General features: G+C 40.0%; 1 protein-coding gene and 1 long non-coding RNA gene across 9 annotated transcripts in view; one reads left to right on the forward strand and one right to left on the reverse strand.

Annotated features, from left to right (window-relative positions):
• Positions 1–2: 2 nt before the first annotated feature.
• Positions 3–13,171, reverse strand: LOC128625801 (uncharacterized). The gene is made up of 3 exons (XR_008389624.1): positions 12,999–13,171; positions 4,947–5,084; positions 3–2,374 (listed from the first exon to the last, which is right to left on the reverse strand). It is a non-coding gene; the product is annotated as an uncharacterized LOC128625801 (long non-coding RNA).
• Positions 13,172–13,220: 49 nt separating this feature from the next.
• EXOC1 (exocyst complex component 1) overlaps positions 13,221–15,913 on the forward strand; it is a 44,106-nt gene continuing 41,413 nt past the window's right edge. For 5 of the 8 annotated variants that reach the window (XM_053654915.1, XM_037162241.2, XM_037162244.2 and 2 more), the window contains exon 1: positions 13,386–13,477. The gene's annotated coding sequence lies outside the window, so the exon portion shown is untranslated. Of the gene's footprint in view, positions 13,312–13,385; positions 13,478–15,913 lie in introns of those variants that run through there. The other 3 variants (XM_053654914.1, XM_037162243.2, XM_037162242.2) reach the window with 2 other exon arrangements.

A 15,913-nucleotide genomic window follows, 5' to 3' on the forward strand; every position in this document is an offset into this window, starting at 1 on the left:
GACTATCTTAAAAGGCCTAAACTTATGAAAGGACAGCCCATGTTCATGGATAAGACGATATTATTAAGATGTCAGTATGACACAAAGTCATCCACGGATTTATTGCTGTCCCCATCAAAATTCCAGTGCCTTTTTCTTTTTTGCAGAAATGGAAAAGCCAATCCTCACATTCATTTGAATTCCAAGGGTGCCCAAATAGCCAAACAATCTTGGAAAAGAGGTACAGAGTTGAAGGATTCACATCTCCAATTTCAAAACTGACTGCAAACCTACAGTAATAAGAACAGTATGGTAGTGTCATAAGGGTAGACATATGAAGCAATGGAATAGAACTAAGAGTTCAGAAATAAACCTATCATCTACAGGCAACCGATTTTTGACAAGGATGCCAATCTTATGCAAAGAGGAAAGAATAATTCTTTCTATAATGGTCCTGGCACAACCAGATATCTTTGTGCAGAAGACTACAACGGGACCCCTATCTTACAGCACACACAAAAATCAACTCAAATGAATTAAAAACTTGAATATAAAATCAGAAACTATAAAAATTCTAGAATATTTTGCCTGTGGCAATTACTATGTTGATATTTTATGGTGATTTTCTATTACTGTCATTTTCTTTTATGATTTGAGAAAGTATCACATAACTGATAAGGAGCTAACATCCAAAATATATAAAGAACTTATATGACTCAATAGCAGAAAAACAAATAATCCAATTAAAAATGGGCAGAAGATCTGAAGAGACATCTTTCCCAAGAAGACATACAGGTGGACAACAGGTACATGAAAAAATACTCAACATCATTAACCATCAGGGAAGTGCAAATCAAAACAACACTGACATATTACCTCACATTTGTTAAAATGTCCATTACCAGAAAAACAAGGGGTAACAATTTTGGGGAAAGATATGGAGGAAAGGGGTTCTTTGTACACTGGTGGTGGGAATGGAAATTGGTGCAGCTAATGTGGAACACACAGAGACTCTTCAAAGAATTAAAGATGGAATTGCCATATGATCCAGCAATTCCATTGCTGGGTATGTAACTGAAGAAAACAAAAACAGTAACTTGAAAAGATGTATGCACCCCATGTTCATTGCAGCATTATTTACAACAGCCAAAATGTGGAAACAACCTAAGTGTCCATCAGTGGATAAACAGAGAAATTATAGTATATATAGTATTCCATTTCTCACATGTATGCCACTTAATAGCAGAAAGTAAGCTATCGAATTATATATAATAAAATATTATTCATCCATAAAAAGGAATGAAATCTATTCATTTGAAACAATATAGTTGGACCTCAAGGACATTATTCTAAGGGAAGTAAGTCAGATAGAGAAAGAGAAATATTATCTGTCTTATATGTGGATTCTACAAAACAAACAAACAAACAAAAAAAGCTCATAGACATAAAGAACAGATTGGTAGTTGCCAAAGGGTAAAAAAGGTAAAAAGAAAAATAATAGGGAGACGGGGAGGAGGGGGGCTGGGAAGGGAGAAATTGACAAAAGAAAACTGTACTTGAAAAATAATTAAATAAATTTTTTAAAATGTGGGAAAAAAAGAACTTATACTAATATCTTAAGATGTGATTAAAATTGAAAAATGTAAATAAAATGAATAGATCAATAAAAAATAAATAAATAAATAAAATCTCAAAAAATAATAGGATAAATAATAAAATAAAATGAGATCAGCTTTCTAAGCCAGGCAAAGGGAAAGGAAACAAAGAAGAAAAATGTTTAGTGTGCATATTTTGTATGATTTCCTGCCTTAATCGACTTTTTTCATTTATATGACCTGAGACTCATTCTGGATAAAAGGATTTATCCTGTACCTATCTCCAGAGAATACAGTGAAATACTAAGAATATAGTGAAATACTAAGAATACAGTGAAATACTAAAAGCCAGGGCAGATACTAGGCACATATAAGTCCTATTGCGAGCATATTAACAGTGAGACAGGCAATAGCAGCTCCAAGAGTGCCCTCAGAGAGCACACAATAAATGTTAGTTCTTAAAATTAGCAGGTATAATAGTAGTCTGATTCTGTCACAAATCAGTGGAATGTCTATCTAGTCACTAAAAGAAAAAGAGTGTCAATATCATGAAAGATAAAGAAAGACTGAGTGTATTAGTTTGCTGGGGTTGCCAATCAAGTACCGATAAACTGAGAGGCTTAAGCAAAAAAATGGATTGTCTCATAGTTCTGGAGCCGGGACGTCCCAGACCAAGATATCAGCATTTGTTCCGTGAGGGCTGCGAGGGAAGAACCTGTTCCAGGCATCTCTCCTCGGCTCGTGGACGGCCGTCTTCTCCTCATCTTCCTTCTGTTATGCATCTGTGTCCAAATCTGTCTCTGTGAGGACAAGAGTCATACTGAATTAGAGCCCACTCTCCTGACCTCATTTTAACTTGATTACCTCTATAAAGACCCTAACTACAAATTAGGTCACATTCTGAAATAGTGGGGGTTAGTACTTCAAAATATAAATTTTAGGGAGCACATGTTAACCCATAACACTGAAGAACAAGTTGAAGAGGCTTAAGGGGACATAACAAATTCAATGTGGGAGCCTGGATTGGTCCCTAAAACAGAAAAAAAAGGACATTGGTGCAATAACTGAAAAAAATCTGAGTAAGATCTGTAATTTAGCTTGTGCTGTTACACTAAAGTTAATTTTTTCATGTTAACCATTGTACCATGGGAATGAAGGACATTAGTACCGGGAGAAGCTGGCCAGGAGGGTGTGGGAGCTCTCTGTGCTGCCTTTGTGCTTACTCTGTGAGACTCATTTTTCAAAATAAAAGGTTTTAAATACCTGTTTGAGTTGATTTTATGAAGTAGCTGAAAATGAGGACTATCATATACCGACAACATCCAAGTGGGGAAAGATGAGTTAGTTGTATCTCAGTCCCTGAAAGCAAGTCACTTAGCTGTCTAGGTGTGTTGAAAACGAAAATGCCCTCTAGTTGAGGACAACAAGTAAAAACATCTTTTTTTTTTTTTTTTTTTGTCAAAGCAGGTAGTTTAAATGACAGTAGGCTAGAAAAATCTTATATATCTTGTAACCTTGCACTGTCCTCTCCAACTAATAAAAACCTATCTGTATAGCTCATGTGTTTGCTTCTCAGGTAAAAAGTTCAGATTGTGCCCTGGCTGTATAGCTCAATGGATTGAGCCTGGGCCTGTGAAGCAAAGGGTTGCTGGTTCAATTCCCAGTCAGGGCACATGCCTGGGTTGCAGGCCAGGTCCCCAGTGGGGGACACATGAGAGGCAACCACACATTGATGTTTCTCTCCCACTCTTTCTCCTTCCCTTTCCCCTCTAAAAATAAATAAGATTTTTTTTAAAGTTCAGATTGTGGTTAACGAAAGTGACCATTTCCTATATTGGATTGATGTTTTCAGAGTAAGATTGAAGACAGTATCTTATTCACCTTTGAATTATACACAGGAAGCATACAAGATATGTGTATTTATTTTCTTGACCTGTAATCCTAATTAAGGAAATCTGACTTTTTAGGTACCGACTGACAACCAGAGCACATTTGCTTATTTTATGTTTCTCCTCTCTTCCCTTTGCCTTCTCTGTGTTTTCTTCCCCATTTTTTAAGTTTAATTCCTCTGCAAGAAAAATTGTCTTTATTTCTCTTTACTCTTCCCTTATATATGTTTTTCTTTTACTCCTCTCTTACCTTAACTACTGCAAGTCCTTTGAAATTCCTGAGGCCTAACTGCCAAGACTGACAGAGTAACCCATATAGGCATTCGGGGTGTATCACGCAGAGAACCACATCTAAAGGGGAAAAACTTCTTTTTTCTTAAAGATTTTATTTATGATTTACTTTTAGAGATGGGGGAGGGAGAAAGAAAGAGAGGAGAGAAACATCAATGTGTGAGAGATACATCAATCTGTTGCCTCTCACATGCTCCCAACTGGGCACCTGGCCTGCAACCCAACCAACTGCCTGACTGGGAATCAAATTGGTGACTTTTCGGTTCATAGGTCAGCACTCAATCCACTGAGCCACACCAGCCAGGGTGGAGAATAATTTCTTTATAGACATAAGTAAATTTAGATAACAATTTGTAGGTGAAATCTCTAATTTCAGGCTTCCTAGCTGCCTTCTGGGATAGTGGGGAACAGCTCCCTCCCTTATAACCCTCACCTGCACTCATGGAGAATACTGTGAACCTTCTCACTCTAGCGATTGTCCACGCTCCCTCTTAATGCTGTTCTGAGCATGTCTTTATATCATCTGGCCACATAACAAACAACCGTGAGTCTGAGTGGTTTAAAAAACAAGTATGTGGCTTTGGCTCATGCATCTTTAGGCTGACTAGAATATGGTTGAACTAAGCTGAGACTGGCTGTGCTGGGCTCCCAGCTTCAGGTTGAGTTCAGGTTTGCTTCATATCTCTCTTCCTCCTTGGACCAACAATGATCCAGACTCTTTCTTCTTATGATCAAAGATAGGAACAAAAAGGGCAAGCCCGATTGTGAAAGCACATTTCAAACTTCTCACATCATGTCCACTAGCAACCCATTGGTCAAAGCAAGTCACTGGGCTAAGTTCAAGGTCTAAGGGCAGGGAATACACTCTATGCACCACAAGGTCATGTCAAGAATGTGAATAAAAATATAGAGGAGCAATAGAAACCAATAACTCAATCTAACAAACTCCTCAGGTTGGTTCTCTTGTATACCTGCTACTCTCAGAAGCCTGAGTCATGCTGAATTTGTTTCCTCACCTATATGGGGGGTGTTGGTGAGGATGGCTGGTAGCAAAGAATGCATTTGGCAGGCTTAGGTTCTGGAAATCCCCCTTAGGGAGAGTTATTCAGGTTGTACAATAACATACTACCTGAAATTTTATTTCATTTTTTAAATAAAAAAACAAAAAGGTATGCTTCATTCAAATTCATACCAAGGCATTGCATGGCCAAGGAAACAGTAGCCCATTGGGTAGGTATGTCCAATGCTCATCAGTTCTCACTCCAAGGTCCTTAAAGTCATGATGAAAGCTGGTTTGTCTTTGGTTTCCTCGTGGCACGTATTACAGTACCTGCTCAAATAGGTATTTTATAAATATAAAAGTGAGATTTTTTTGGAAGGCTAGATTTATTTTTTGTAACAAGGAGACCTGGGGGGGGGGGGAAGAGAAAAAAATGTACTTGAAAAGTAACTAAATAAAATTTAAAAAAAAAGAAAAAAAACAAGAAAAAAAAAAACAAGGAGACCTAAAATTTAAAGGTATTTCTTTGATTAATAGTTGTCATAGTTTCCATTAGCAGATGATACTCTTTTTTTAAAAAAATGTTTAAGAAAGTAGCAAATAAGTGCACGATCTTGCAAGTCCATTGACTCATTACCCTTAAAGCTGGCTGGTTGTGGGAGAAGCTGGAATCTAATTTTTAAACATTTTATTTCTTTATTTTTAGCGAGAAGAGAAGGGAGAGAGAAAGACAGGGACAGAAACCTCAAAGTGTGGTTGCCTCTCCTGTGGCCCTTACTGAGGACCTGGCCTACAACCCAGGCACGTGCCCTGACTGGGAATCCAATCAGTGACTTTTTGGTTTGCAGGCCAGGGCTCAATCCACTGAGCCACACCAGCCAGGGCAGAAGCTGGAAACTTTTACTCCTTAGGTAAGTGGAGCCAAGTCCTGCTAAAAGAGAACTGATGGACACATTGGCCACTTGTTTCCACAACCTTTGACAGCAGCTTATTCTCGATGTGAGAGCAGCTGTTTTTCCCTTTCAGGAGAGTCTGAGACAGGAAATTATGAATTAACAGAATTATTTCCCAGATACTGTAAGGGTTCTAAAGAAGACAAACTTTTTTATCATATGTAATATTTTTAATCGTTGAATTCCCTACCCAAAAATTCTATTCAAAGAACAAAGAATCACTAAGCATAAAGGGATTGCAGGGCTGGGGAGGAGGGAGTGGGGAGTTACTGTTTCATGGGAGCGGAGTTTCAGTTTTGCAGGATGGAAAGAGTCATGGAGATGGGTGGTGGAGGTGGTTGCACAACAATGTGAATGTGCTTAGTACCCCGAACGTGCACTTAAAAGTAGGTAAGATGGTAAATTTTACATGTATTTCACAATAATAAAAAAATGAAAAAAGTAACCGAAGGTTCAAGGCATGTACGGGAGGCAACCAATTGATATTTCTGTCTCACACCAATGTTTCCTCCCAGTTTCCCCCTTTCTCCCTAAAACCAATAAAAATAGTTTTAAAATAAAGAAAATAACTGAGAATGTTTAGGAAATGAACAATCCATTGTCTTTCAAATTTTTTCTTACCCTCAAACAAATAACCAAATAAATAAAAACCATAAGCTGTCCTGAAAATTAACAATGACAAGAATATTAAGCCACATAATAATACTTGTAAGTTTCCACCACTGCCGATATTGACAAGTTGTATTTATGTTTTGATGTCAAGAGAAAAAATAAATTGTGTAGACATCAATAATTTCAGAAATAAATCTTTTATTTCACCATGTTGATGGAAATTTGTTCCAGGTAAACTAACTTTTATTGATGGGTAGTCCTAATATCACGTTTTTGTATGTTGTTCTAATATAATCATTCCAGGCTGGAAAATTTACTGCAGACTACTTCTACTGAATTTCTCCTAACAATGGTGCTTTTCTATTTCATGGTTTGACTCCATTTTGCTTACTACTGACTTTAAATATTTTGCCTGAAAGACTGAAGATGCTGTGGAAAGATAGGTAACAAACTATTACAGAAGTACCAAGTATTATATACATGCAACAGTTATGGGGACTCATTCCATTCCTCTCCTAGAAATCCCTGATCCTGCAAGGCCCTCATTAATGGCAAAAGTTAATTATCTATACTTCCTGTCACAAAGCAATAACAGCGATAAGAACAGCTCTATCTTCGTCCAGTTTAAGAGCTACTTAGCAGAAAGTTACTTAGTGACTGTTGTTTAAACACATTACTTAGTGCATGTGAAAACATATCTTCCCACTGAATTTTACTCATACAAATGGTGAAAATTGTATGACTCTTTTGGATAAAGGAAAATATACATTAAAGCAGAGTATTTACCATTAGATCTGATTTTCAGCAAAAATAAATGTGGTCAGGCCTGTGTAGTCATTTATGTTTGTCTTGATTTGTTTACACCTCTAGGTGCAGGTCTAGGCTTGTGGTGGCATTGCTTCTAAATTCCCCAAGTGCAGAGAGTAGAAAACCCTATGGCCAGTGCTTTGACCGAAGTGTACTAACAAAGTCATGCTGAGAATCATTAACCTCTACTTCAAGCCAAAATACGTAGACTTTTGTCCACAGTGGGCAATTCCCAGAAGAGATACAGAATTAGGTGAGAGGTGATCTCTGTACTTAGGAGAAAATCTCTCTGAATGTTAATAGGGAGCTTAGCACTGTACCTATTGTTGTAATATTGCCCCACAATATGTATCTGCATAAAGAAAGCTTTGAAATGCAAATGTGATTTTGCAAGGCAACCTTTGCCTTCCTTGTATCTGTACATCTTATTGCATTACTTCTCTATGTAGGATGTGCATCTATTATCTAATTAATATTTATCGAATTACTAGTGATACAGGTAATTACTACCCTCATTTAGTGGCTCCATAACCTTCCTTCTATAAACCTGAAAATAAATGAAAGCACTAAACATATTCAGCATCTGTTTCTAATAGAGCCTAAAACAATTGCTCCATGTGCGTAACAGTAGAAGCTCTTCTCTCATCTTCCCACTCTTAAAGACACTTATAAAGTAAGATTCTGGAAAGTAGGACACTGTGACACTCACTGCTCCAGAAAAAAGTACTTGGTGTCCCTTGTGTTGATACTAATGGTCTGAAAAGCTGTTCACTCTTCAGACGGGAATGTGCATAACTGATTACAAGAAAACCATGCTCAGAAGTAGAAAAGAGAAAAATCAAAGTAACTGATATAATAAAGTCCCCCAAACTAGGAATAAGGAAAAAATAAAATCATATGAACCCCAATAAGTTTCTGAAACATATTAAGAGCTCTTGCGCCATACTCAAATTAAAATCAGTCAGGCTTAAATTAGGGGACAGTTTGGACCACAGTAAAGTGGACTGTGTGAAAGCCTTCTTCTGGGAGATCTGTGGAATTTCTTGCTAAACAAAGGTCACAAAGCCAGGTGCCCGAGCTTCCCCCTGGGGCTCCATCAGGCAGGGTCCTGGACGTAGTTGTACACTCTGTCCTTCCCTCCCCAGGGCTTTCGAGCTGAGGAAGGGGGACTCGCCTTCATCCTGCAAAATGTGTGAAATGAGAGCAGGTTACTCTGAGTGCTCCGGGGTCATTAAGTCTCCCCAAGCTTCACACTCTGGTTCATCAGTGCGCAGTAGAGAGTGACTTCTCTGAGGAAACAATCAACTTCAGTGATCCTGCCAGTATTGTTAAATCGTCAGTACTCACTACCTTTGGCCATTTGGATGAGGCTTTTCTCTTGGAGACTAATAACAATGAAAAAATTATTTCAGGCTAGCCAAATATGAGATTGCCTTATATATATTAATATATGCAGCCTTCTGTTTATGAAAGGGAAGCAGGACCTCAGGGCCTGAGTGACTACTGTACATTGTTTAAGAACATAAATTTACACAATTTAATCTTCTAGACTAACCTGCATGTACTAATAGCTGCCATTTATTGAATGCTTGCTATGTGCTAAGCAGTGGCCAGGGGCTTTATAAGGAACAGCAAATTGCAGAAGGTCCCCAAAAGATGGGAACTATTATTTTGAATTTACAGAGGCTCAAAAGAGTTAAGTAACTTGCCCTGTGCTTATTGAACCAGTAAGGACCAGATTTGAACACAGGTCTGCATGACCCCAGTAACCATGTACTTTCCACAGTTTTATGTTGCTTCCCAAGTCTAATTTGGGAACATCTATGCAAATGAGTGTAACAGAAAGATATTCATTGAAATAGTACTATGTGCCGTTATGTAGCTAAATAATTAATCTGTGCCTCTGTTTTTTAGTCTTTAAAATTAGGACAATAAAGATTCCTGCCTCACAGTGTTGTTGTATTGTGAGTAATAAATAGTTAATACATGAAAGATGCTTAGACTAGTACATAGAACATATAAGGAACATATAAGTGCTTTGGAATAACTCTAGGAACTGGGAATACATTACTGAACAAAAGAGACAGAAGTCCTTGCCTTCATAAAGCTTCATTCTAGAAAAAGAGAAAGAGCACATAAATAATCCAACAAATAAACATATGTTAGGATGTAATATCATACAGTATGTCAGAATGTAATAAGAACCATGGAGAAAAACAGAGCAAAACAGGAATATAAATAATTCTACTTGGGGGTACTATTTTAAATAGGGCAATTATGGAAGACCTCACTGAAGTAACACTTGAGCAAAGGTTTAAAGGGATGCAGCTGTACACCACACAGATACTTAATAAAAAATAATTCCAAGCAGAGGGAAAAGAAAATGCAAAGATCTAGTTTGCATCTTCCTTTTCTTCCTAGATCTTCCTTTTCAAAGAATCAGAAAAGTCTAAGGAACTAGAGTAGAGTGACCAGAGCAGGTAGTAGAAGATGAAGTCCTGGTGGGTGGGATAGAGCTGACTGTATAATGTCTTGTGGGTTATTGGTAGAACATTGGTTTTTGCTCTGAAACCACTAGATGGTTTTGACCAAAGTGTAACATGATTGGACTTGGGTTTCAGAAAGTACCCCTCTGGCAGCTACGATAAAAATAGACTGTAAAAAGGGTAGCAAAACAGACTAATAGGAAGCTAAGAGAGACCATTGAGACTGCAATAATTCAGAAAAGACATAATATTGGTAGTATTCAAAGAGAGAGTAGCAATGGAGATGGTGAGAAGGGGTCAGATTCTGCACATCTGACCCCTATTGGCTCCATTTAAAGATAGAGAGGAGTCAAGGATTGGCCTGAGCGGCTAAAAAGAGATACCATCAACTCAAATATACAGAACTCAGGTAGAAATTTTTTGTGTATCCTGTTATATCCTTCCAGCCTCCTCTTTTACTCTTAGGTGTTGTGATGAGCTCTGTACAGGCATCAGCTAGCTTCTCTCAAGAGCAATATGACATCACCTTGCCTCTCTCACTCCCTGACCACTGCATGGGGTACCTGCAGAAACAAGCCTTCCACATACATGTGCAACTAGAAGCATGTAGTGAAACTTTGACCAACGGTAGACAAGAGCTAATGAATAAATGCTTTTCTCCTTTTTTCTTCACTCTGGTACAGAATTGGGAGATAAATTTCATAAGGCTCCTCAAAAGGTATCAGAGGATCAGTCAACCAATGATCCATGGCTTGGGTCAACTGAACAATGCATCCTTGTATTGGCTTTTCCTTCTTTTCTCTTTCATTTCCCCTGAGCCCCTTATTCTATTCCCTGAACTCAAATTCTCAGATAAAGTACCTTTGTCTTGAACTCTGCTTTCAAGGGAACCCTGGTCACCAAACCTGGCTCTAGAGAGCAAACCCTCAGTATGGGATTTTGAAAGCTGAGCCTACAAACCAATCACAAGACAACAGGGAGACCCTGCTCGTTTTAAATGTTTGGTGGTAAGTTGCAAGTGGTGATTATCCCTGACATACATTAGCATCACAGTTATTCAATTGTAGCAGATTGGAATGAGGGGCAGACAGAATATGATTCACTGGATTGTACTGAGAATCATGGTAGCAATGATAATTATAAGGCTGACTTTTGTTAACTGCTTTGGGGATCTTAAGAAAATGATAGTCACAGTCAGCCAACAGTGAAATCATGGCACGTCGCGAAAGAACACTTCTATGGCAATGTAGTCACTGAGAAGACTGTGCTAAAAATCAGCCCCAATATATAATCATAAGGGCGGCAGAGATGCAAAGGAGTCTGAATGCACAGCCTAGAAACATCACTCATTGTCAAAGCCAGTGCCCTACAAGGAAAATGACAGGACCTTGAGATCTACAATATGGATATTTGTGTGGGCATGCCTTAGAGCTTAATCCCCCAGGTTTTAGTCATCCTCTGTGCCAACAGTCTCCTTTGTCTGGAAATGATGCAAAGAAAATATCTGAGGCAAGTGTCTCCTTATATGACTTTATTTTCCTCAATATCCAACCCCATTACTCTCACTGACTTAAGCCAGTAAGCAGCACAACCTGTGTGGGGGATTGCAATCCCTGCTCTAGAAAGAACTAGACCAGGGTTCCTCAATCTCAGCGCTACTGACATTTTGGGCAGGATAATTCCTTGTTGTGGAGGGTTCTCCTGTGTATTATAGTTTGTCTAGCAGCATTCCTGTCATCTACCCACATGCTCGTACAATAGAACCGTCCCAGGAACGAGAATCAAAAATGTCTCCAGAGATTACCAAGTGTCCCCTTGGGGTGAAAATCACCCCCAGGTGAGAAGCACTGAATGAGACTTAAAGGACTTTCAGAACTGGCTAACATGTACCTACAGGAACTAGGGGATTATGTGTGAGAGTGCATTTTTAGAATGTGAAAACAGAGGAATCAGGTTATAAGGCTGGACAGGGGTGAATTTACGACATGGGGCCGTTTACCTGTGACTTTTGGATTGAATGTTTTGGCAAGAACATCTGGAATCAGTCCTAATACACAGCCTTGGTAGCTCCCTAAAGCTTGGATATGATGATGGCCTGTGCTAAATGAGATGTTAGAACAATTCTGAATGAACATTGATAAAGAAATCAAAAGACTCTGGGAAGCAGGAATGTCAGAATGCATTTATTATGTGAGACTAAAGAGTCACCATTAGAATATGTTTCCCCAGATAAGCTACTGCACATTGCTTTGTTTCAGCCTCTACTTGGGGGGAGGGGAGGGGAAAGAGGAGAATTTAATTTTTGGATACATAAGTTTGAGATGCTTAACAGACATCCAAGTGGAAACGTTGGGGAGGCAGTGGATACTCAAATTGGAGTCCAGGTAAGAAGTCCAGGCTTCTGAAATGCCACTCACATCCCACCTTTGAAGAGGGATATAAACATGAACTTTTTTTTTTAAAAGGAGACAAAAGCACATGCAGTTGTGACACAGAGTTTTCACAGTGTTTTGAGATCAAGCAGGAAGGACCTAAGGGGTCTTTGTAAAAATAAGATTGAATATAGATTCTGCTCTTAAAAGGGAAGTTATTCAATGAAATTAAAAAGCATTCCAAGTAGCATTGACTGAACATATTGATAACAGTACCAAACATGTCCCTATTTCTAATTTTTCCAATAAATTATATCTTTAGATAAATGCTGAAAGACGCTTTACAAGCTCATTTGTCTCTACCTAGTGAATCCACCCCTGACAGAGTGAGTTATCAATACTTACAACCTCTTTTGCATTCCCATGGAACTTAGTCTATTTTTTCTTCTACCTCGGTCGTTGGGTTTACCTCACCAGACTGTAATTTATCGACCTATTTAATTCTGTCTCTCTGATGAGAGTGTGCCCTCTTCTGAGTGGAATCTCTGTCTTTGTAGCTGCAGCACTTAACACAGTGCTTGGCACAGAAGTGGCACGGTTTGTCATGAATGGATCCCTGCAGAACCCTTGCAAAGGATTGCTTTGTGCAGGAGCGAAGAAATCGCTCCTTTTAATTCTCAGCCCACTTCTGTCCTGTGCGTAATTTTGGTCACTTACTTTGTTTTATTTTATATGTATCCGTGTGTATCTTGTTTAGCCCTACCATCTGTGAACTTCTTCAGGGTAGGATTCATGCCTGAATCACCTCTGCACCTCCCTCGGCATAAAACAGTTGCCGAGAATATAGAGTGAAAGCATCAAGTGCCTTGCAACCAGCAACATCGGTATCATCTGTGCTTCTCAAACTTAACTGTGCATAGGCGTCATTTCGTTAATACTTAATCGGATCTCTTCTTAAATAAGTTGCTTAAAATATCTGAATAAATAACTCCTGTAGAAAAAGTAATATCATACCGCACCAAATCCTCAGGTCCAAGGTCAGTCTCTGAGCCAAGGAAGTCCCGCCTCTGCCTGTCCTCGACACGCCCCTCCGGCAAGACATGGCCCCGCCTCTTCACGCTCATCACCGCCCCCTCTTTCTCTACCGGTTCGACTTCCGGCGTGGCTGTTTGTCACGTGCCCGGATATGGGAAGTCGTGGCTGAACGGCCGCTTCCCGTTCGCTGCTGTATTGTGGGCTGCTTCTTACTAGTGTTGGCACTCCCGCCCCGTCGCGTCTAGGTTTTGGAGACCTGCCTCGGCACAGCCGGGCTCGGTCCGGCCTTGCGGTAAGCCTTGGACTGCGGCTGCCCAGTAGCCCCGGCGGAGGCGGACAGTCCAGCGGACAGGCGGGCTCCAAGGTCTAAGGCCGACTCTTCAGCCCGGTGCTGGCTCGGAGCCCGGGTCCGGTACCTCTCGCTCCAGTCAGGCTTCCCTTCCTTTCCCCGCCCCTGGGTAAGGCGCAGAGTCCGTTCTGAGCACCCCCAGCTTCTTGCTGCGCTGGGGGCACGGAGAAAGCAATCCTCACACTTCTCTTAAGGGATCCGCCCATAGGAACCATATTTCATTTGGACAAACTACCCTGATCGTTAGCCCTCAGGACTGGAGGGAGTGACAATGCCTTCCCCTTTTTGTCCAATTACATCCCCCCCAATCTCTTAAGTACTTTTTCCTGGGTCCGAGCATATTTTTCTCCCCCGAAAGACAGTGCTCCTGGCGCTGAGATGTCTCCATAGCGCACGGGGCCCAATCCACGCGGACACTCACATTAACAAGCCGTTTGTCATGCATTGTAATGGTCCGGCTAGATTTAAGGAAACAAGAACCAACAGAGAGTAAGCAGTGTCTGACTGCCTCTGGAAGGCGGTCACACATGGATTCTTAAATCTGGAAAATAGCTTTAGGATCTCTAGTGATGTATTATTCACTGTCTTAACAGAAAAGGGCCTTGTAAAGACTGATCACTTGACCCTTGTAATGTAAATGCCATGGAGACCCTGGTGGTCTCTTCTTGAACGCATCTGTCATTGTCACCGCTACAGCGCCTCGAATTTAGTAGACATCAGTATTGAATGAGGGTCACAGAGTACCTTTCATGATGTCTAACTCCTTTATGAGGTATGGCCAGTCCTCTCTTTTTACCACTTACCATATACTCACTTACTGCTTTTAATCAAAGAGGAACTGTGATGTGAGCATTGGCCACTAATAATCATTCATCTGACCTGTAGCCTCTTCAGGCTACCTCAAGAGATATTTTTTGAGTACCTACTAAGAAAACACAATATCACACCAAAACGTGCCTTTCTCCCTGCTCCTCTCTCTGTCTCTTCCAAGAGATCCCCAAGCTTACCATCTCAGGAAGCAATCTGCAGCGAGTGCTTGATTGGTTAATAAATACAGTTAAGTGCTATAGCAGTTGAGAGATCAATTTGAATTAATATCCTTATTGAATTGACTTTATGTAAACTATGAAGTATAATCAGGGTTTGGATAGATGATATTCCCTGCATGGAAAAGCACCTAAGCAAAGATTCGAAGTCTAGAATGAACAACAGGGCTTGGAGTGGAAGGTTTGTATGTGGGAGCCGTAGTAAAATGTTGAACAAGGGTATGTTGTGATGAAAGCTGTGTTTTAATATGACTTGTTTGTTGAGGGTTTTGGGGGTGTGGAAACTTGCAAAAAGATAATCAGATACTGTACTGTTACATAAATATTGTTGGTATGAACCTGGTTTAGTGTGTTGATGGTGGGAACAAAACGGAAGGATAAATTATATGTAGACGAGGGGAAATCAACAGAGTGTGGTAGCAGATTTCATGTTGACAATAGAAGAGGAGAATCAAATATGACATTTTGAACCAAGTGTGAGAGTTGGAAAGGGGGAACTAAGCTTAGGGAAGTAGTTGTGCTATCATTTTGGTTAATTTATTAGATGCCTACTATGTCCTCACCAAGTTCTGTAATACAACGATGAGAGAGACACCATTCTTGTCTATCAGGAGCTACTTTCGGTGGGGCAGAGATTACAACTAGCTAGAAAATAGGTTTTAAAGTGCTGTGTTAGCAGAGTAGAGAGGAAGTATTAGAGATAGAAAGGGATTACTCTTTATGTGTGACTACTTCACAGATTTTGAGGGATAAGTTGGACTTTCCCAGAGAGACAAGCATTCCAGAAAAACGGAAATTGCATTAACAAACACAGAGATAGAAAAGTAAGCTGGCCAGTATCCCATGTGGCTTGGGGATAGGGTGGAGTAGAGCTTTTAATACAGTGTGTAGGCCCTAGAACATATTAAAGAATTGGTCACAAGGACATGCAGTAATAGGCGTAATGGAGGTTCAGATGTACAGAAATGGAAAAGAAAGCAGTTGGTGAAAGTTGTACTTCATGGCTTCTATATCCTCTGTAGAGTAGATGGAGGAGTCATTTGCTGAGAGGGAGGAGGCTGGCACTGGGGCTGGGAGTTGGAGAAGAGAAATAAGGATTTACAACCACACTGATGCGGAATAGGAAGAGGCATCATCAGAGGAAGTGTTAAAGATTGCTGAACAACATTGAAAGTCTAGATGTTTGTAAGTGGCACGTAGTAGCCCAAGAGAAGTGGACCAAAAACCACAGTTTATGGAGATTTATAAACAGGGCGAACTGGCCTGCAGAGTAAGATAATCGAAGGGGTAGTGTGGGTGTAGAGAAATGAACACTGCTTCCAGGCCAGGGTGGAAAAGAAGCTCAGAGAGGTCAGATGGACAAAGAAAACAGAAAACAGGGAGGTCAGAAGACTGGAGGCTGAGATGAGGTGAAAGGGGCAAATCTGATTTTTGTGAGAAAAGCAATTTTTTGAGTTGGAGCAAAGATACAATTTTCACAGATTGAGTAAAATAGAGGA

Source organism: Artibeus jamaicensis, unplaced genomic scaffold, assembly GCF_021234435.1.
Source record: "Artibeus jamaicensis isolate MK-2021 breed Jamaican fruit bat unplaced genomic scaffold, CSHL_Jam_final contig_889, whole genome shotgun sequence".
NCBI classification, from domain to species: Eukaryota; Metazoa; Chordata; class Mammalia; order Chiroptera; family Phyllostomidae; genus Artibeus; species Artibeus jamaicensis.